Below are 6,238 nucleotides of genomic sequence, written 5' to 3'. Positions count from 1 at the left end.
ATATATATATATATATATATATATAATGAAACAACATTTCATTACTGTTGAATGAAATTCACAAAATTTCTGTTGTGTCATGAAACTGATGCAAAAATAAAAGATCAAGATAGAAATTTAAGTAAATAAAGCTCGAGACAAATAAAAAATATGGCAAAGGTTATTCAGAATAGTTATTTGAGAGCAAAGGGGGCAGAGAAGAATCAGCAAGCCAGTTTTTGTTCCACTTCTATTTAGAGTTTAACATTTATTAAACATTTTTCTGCTTACTGTTTTATGTATATTGAAAAACACAAGTTTACCAAAATTTAAATATTCATATGTATGCAATACTAATATCATCACTGACTCTCTGAGTACTCAATAAGCTCTGTTGACACCCTTCCAACATTTTCAATTTTTAAAAACCAGATGCTATGCCATCAGGGATTGCCATTTCCTATGCTAAAATCAAGCATTTGTTAACACCATATATAAAAAGACCTTTCACACAACAGGACCAAAGTACAAAGATTTTTTTTGTTCATTAATCTTAAAATATTCTCCATTTTATTGGCTAAGGAGATATTCACAAAAAGAACAATAGCATATCAGGATCCTATGCCCTTCAGGGAAAAGGGACACACTGCTACAGGAAGGAAGACTTCTATGAACCACACTCTGCCCAAAGAAAGTGAAAAACATCTTTCTGGCAGCCATATACAAGGAGATCTTTCTCTTTATATAAAATTTCCCTAGGAACCAAAGTTCCTAGATAACATAGGCTCTTAGCTCTTAAGTACATCTATGACATTCAATTAGGCCAGAGAGGAAGGCAGAATTTCAGAGGATAGTCTAATATATGTTCAGTCTTATCAGGAAACAGTTGTTCCTCCAGAGAATTTCTCCCTTACTCTCTAGGATTTTGGAGTAAAAAGTGAGCCCTGGAAAGGGGGTCCATCAGTGAGGTGACTTTTGGAGTTATAGCTTAGGGGGAGTCTCACTTCGAATCAAAGAAGCTTAGCAGCTTTGTTAGCATCTAGGGGAAAGTTCCATTTGTCTCATATAGACTAAAACTCAGATAAAGTTACTTCATACTGATGCTGCAAACTAATTAGAACTGTCATCCCTAACATTGTAGCTTCAGAAAGGTGTAATATAGTTTAATTATACATAGTAATGTGGAGAGAAGAGACAAAAAAATGTTAATTTGACTTTGAACTATACAGACAGTCATAGATGGATAGATAAATAGATAGAATACACATGTGTATATGTATGTTTGTGTATATGCATACACACACACTTGGTTTTGTTGCATAATTTTTTCTAACCATAGGTACACAAATGATAAGCAAAATATCCAAGCCATAAAGAAAGAGATTTATTATGGGAGGGCCAATCCCACAACAAAGATGGACCCCTGGTCATGACCAGAGGACCCTGAGCTCTGTGAGAGACCTTCCTTTATATCCCAAAGAATTAGACAATTTTTACATCAGTACAAAAATAGTACAAAATAGTCATAGCCCTCAAAGAATAGAAAAACCCAGAAGCAATATTCCTTGGTTAGGTCAGCTAGGAAGCACTCCTTATTTGTCCATAGGTTAGATAGATCTTCTGACCATCTTCTGATCATTACCTAAGAGTCACTTGATGGAAAGGGGGAAGCAGTGATGCCTGGCTAAGAGTAAGTGGTAATAAGTGGTACCAGGTTCTGAACTGAAGGTCAAGCATCCTGACACAATGGATGGCAAGTTAGGATGACAAGTGCCTGATATAGCAACATTGAAGGGTGGGGCTGGCACTAAGGCCTTGCAAAGTGTTATAAGGATTTGAGCATATGATCAGGATCTGCAGTTTTGGAGGCAGAGGCAGGAAAGGTTCTGGAATTCTGCAGAAGTGACTGGAGCTGTTTTCTAACAGACAGTTGAGCCTTGAGTCTTGCCTTGTCTCCTGGGGTGGACCTTGTGAGCTTGACTATTCTCTCCTGTAGCTTTCCTTCTGGTACATCTTATCCTTAACCTATTCCTGCTGGCTGAGAGATACATCAACAGAGCTGCTTGAATAATCTAAGGCAGGGGTCGGCAACATATGGCTCTCAAGCCATATCTGGCTCTTTTGAGGGCCAGATATGGCTCTTTCTGCAGGAGCCATAAAGTCAATTTTTTTCAGGCGCTGTTACAGGAACGCACACTGTGAGCACTGTACGGCTCTCACAAAATTACATTTTAAAAAATGTGGCATTTATGGCTCTCACGGCCAAAAAGGTTGCCCACCCCTGATCTAAGGCATCTGTCAGTGAGAAAACCTTTCCCTGAGCCCTGTTATTGCTTAGCTTCCAACCTAATTACTTCTATTACCATCCAAGGGGGAGTTTGGGTTAGAGGAGTTTATTTATTTTAGAGACTGGGACTTCAGGTAGAGAGGTAAAGGACAGTGTAGCTAAAATCTCTCTGAAGGCTTCAACTGTAGATTTGTTGGGGAGGGTTAGTTAGATACATTAGATAAGATTATCCAAATTTCCTTCCCTACCTTCCCTTACCTTAAATAAACCAAACCATCCTTGTGTTTATTACCTCTGCTTGGACTGTATTTGTTATCCTGTCACCCATGTCCTGTTGGCCTTCCCAAACCCTGTGTATCTTCTGATACTGGCCCCAAGTAACCATTCTTTGAACCTACCAATATCCCATTACTACCACATAGTATTCTAGTTACTTATTTCAAAAGACAGCTATTTCCTTAATCTAAAACCTTAATACTTATACCAGAATATTCATAAAAGCCTGCTAAATTCATGACTTATGCAGACTGTCTTAGAATTACAATTATGATTATCTCAGGACTACTGAGAACATTAAAATCTAATCTTCATATAAGGGAGTAGGGGTCTTTTTCTCTCACAGTTTTTTTTTTTTTGCCCAACCCAAACACATCTTTGTTGTTAGTGGTCCAAGACCCAACAGGTCATCGGAGAAAAGGGCCTGTATTTGATAGCTAAGATCTGTTTCAATAAATTGCATTATAATATATTTCATAGAGGCAATTTGATGAAATTGTGATATAGTCAACAAGGGAGTAAGGTTATAGAAACTGGAAATTTAGAAAAAAGCCAGGTTACAAAAGGCCTTAAAAGCCAAACAGAGGGCACAAAAGTTATATAACTATTATATTTTGATATTTGTGTGCACTGTAGTACCTTCTATATAGCATTCAATAAATGTTTGCTGAATATTTTAATACTAACTTAGTCCACATTTATTTAAAAAGAAAAGTAAGGGGCAGGGCAGCTGGGTGGTTCAGTGGATTGAGAGTGTTATGAACAACAAGGGGCTCAGGAGAATGCTAGTGATGGAGCTTAACTAGAAAGAGAGAGACCCAAACCACAACTAGATATGCCTATAGATTTGTACCCACATCAGCTGGGTTAAGTCTTCTTTAAGAGCCCAAATTTTAAGAGCCCTTTAAAGTCCTGCTAAAGGCACAAGGCCTTAGGAACCAATCCAGCCAGGCAGTTGGTAAATGTTTCCAGGAAGTAGAATGTGTCTTAATGAAACCTTATGTTGAAGATGGATCACACTGGCTTGGAAAGACTAAAGCCAGCTAGTGATGTTAACTGGATCTGACTGCTTGAGACTAGGTTATTAAGGTAAGTAATTGGTTTCAAAGATTGTTTAGGCTTTAGGGTTAAACTAGGTTTATTTGTAATCAAACTGAGGGTAGGTAAAGGAGGCAGGAAGGTGGGTGAAGGGCACCCTAAAAGATCTTGCCTAAATATTTGAAACTAATAAATCTTGAAATATGAGTTGTTCGTATGTGCAGAGTATGAGAAGGCCTTGAGGGTATTCCCCAACTCTGTTGCTGTTTGTAGCTGAGCCCAGAGGCTGTCAGGCCTCTGGGTCAGATGCTGTTGTTTTCTTGAAGTAGCTGTTGACACTAGCTTGAACAGAAGGTTGTTGGCAATGCCAATAAGGTATTAAATTTAGCTAGCAAGAAAGATTGTCTCTACCTGCCAAATCTCCCAAACCACCCAGGGGCCCAGATCCACCACCTCCTCCCTAACCCTTGAGGTGAGAGAAAGAAGTGAAGTCCCCAGGGGTTTGTGGACCCCCTTTTATACCCTTTCCTTAACTGTCACCCTGGCACATGCCCTAGGTGCTCTGCCAGGTTCTGTGTTCCAAAGTGGCAATCTGCTAACATGCACCTATAGAAATGGCTGCCCATTTCTGCATATCAGGCCTAGAGACTGGAGGTCCTGGATTCAAATCTTATCTTAGACACTTCCTAGCTGTGTGACCCTGGGCAAATCACTTAACCCCCATTACCTAGTCCTTATTGCTCTTCTGCCTTAGAACCAATATCCAGGATTGATTCTAAGATGGAAATTAAGGATTAAAAAAAAAAAGTAACACTTTGTTTCATATGTTGACATGCATTTGTATCACCTGTTAACTTGGGAAAAACAGTACTACTAAAGTTATCAGAAAAAACTAAGGCTTTAATTAGGAAAGGGATAGGTCCAATAATCAGCTAGTATCACAAGAGCCCAGAGCCACAAACTTCACAGGGTCTACATTCTGGGGACTCTGGGACAGTATCCCTGGGAGAATGCAGCATGCTAGAAGATTTCTCCAAAGAACAATAGAACCTTGGGACTTATATACCTCCTGGGGAACTGGGGACTGGGAAGTATGATTGATTGGCTTTACAATGGCTAGGGAAATGAGAAATCCAAGACAAGTTTATCAGGGAGAATCTGATGCTTTACAATGGATACAAAGGGGAAAGATCCAGCCAAGGGCTACCTGGGAGAGGACTTTGATATACTGGGAGAAACTATAGGGACAGAGGGGCACTTAACATTTGATTTAGATCTACTAGTTCTACCCAACTGGGACCATTTAGCACCTTAAGGTCCATTATTCAGTCTGAAATGGCTAAAATTTGAAACTTCCCTCAGGGCAAATTCTCATGGGGACTGGGGCAAACTTTGGTTCTCCAGATTCCAAGTTGACAAGAGGAAGCAGAAGCACCAATTATATTGTTTTATCAGTTTAGCCAAGAAAGGAAGGTAAGTTAAAGGATAGGAGGATTTTTTAAGGTTAGGAGAGACATGGGTATGTAGAGAAACAACCGGATAGGTAAAGATTAAGGAGTAGCGAAAGAACGGGAAAAAGGGGGTCAAGAGAAGATGGGATGGGTGGGATCAAGGGTACAGTTAAAAAGTTTCCCTTGGCTTTTGGTGATCTTTTCATGTAATAAGGGCGAAAGAGATAGTGGAAGAAGACTTCAGGGCAATGTAAGATGAGGAGGGGAGATGTGAGACATTCAACATTAGTAGCATTAAGTTTGAGGCAAGATCTGTACTGGTGTGGGCAGCTGAGTAGCTTAGTTAATTGAGAGCCAGGCCTAGAGACGGGAGATCCTAGGTTCAAATTTGACCTCAGACACTTCCCAGCTGTGTGACCCTGGGCAAGTCACTTGACCCCCATTGCCTACCCTTACCACTCTTTTGCCTTGGAGCCAATACACAGTATTGACTCCAAGACGGAAGGTAAGGGTTTTAATTTAAAAAAAAAAAAAACTGTAGGGGGAGAGGAGAGAATGTCATGGGAGGTTCGAGTTTAATCCTATACATTGGGTGCGTATGTATGTATATATTGTGTGTGGTATGGATGTATACGTTCGCTTGTCAACTCCATTGGATTGGGAACTCCTGGAGAACACGGGCTGTCTTTGGCCTTTGTATTCCAAGCTTAGCAGCACGCATAGCACAAGGGAGGCTCTTAAAAGATGCTAGTAGACTACTTTCCTTTTGGAATAGACAATTGCTACCTAGACTCAACCCAAAGGAATGAAAAACAGCCCATCCCACTTTTACTCGGATACATAGAACTTCACTGAGGATGTACTCCTCCTCCAAAGAGGAATAAAGAGAACCGACAAAGCGTCCCAGGGCCCAGACCCCTCCCTTTCCATGCGTGGGGGCCTAGCGGCAGAGAAAGAGAGGTGTCTCGAATTTGCCTTTCTCCGCCTCGCTCCTTTCTGTAAGCAAGTTAGAGCCATCTCTTCCCCCGGAGATAACTAGGAACGACGCCAATTGATTTAATAACCCATCTCTTCTTCCCTCCCAGCAATTTGAGAACGTTCTTTCTTTCCGAGCGCCACCTCGGGCTGCTCAGGGTGCCGGCGCACCTAAGACGACTCTTGCTGACGTCACTTCTGGTGCCGCTCTGCGAGGCAGGACCCGTTGTCC

This window comes from Gracilinanus agilis, chromosome 2 (genome assembly GCF_016433145.1).
Source record: "Gracilinanus agilis isolate LMUSP501 chromosome 2, AgileGrace, whole genome shotgun sequence".
NCBI lineage: Eukaryota > Metazoa > Chordata > Mammalia > Didelphimorphia > Didelphidae > Gracilinanus > Gracilinanus agilis.
This window is presented reverse-complemented; position numbering follows the sequence as displayed.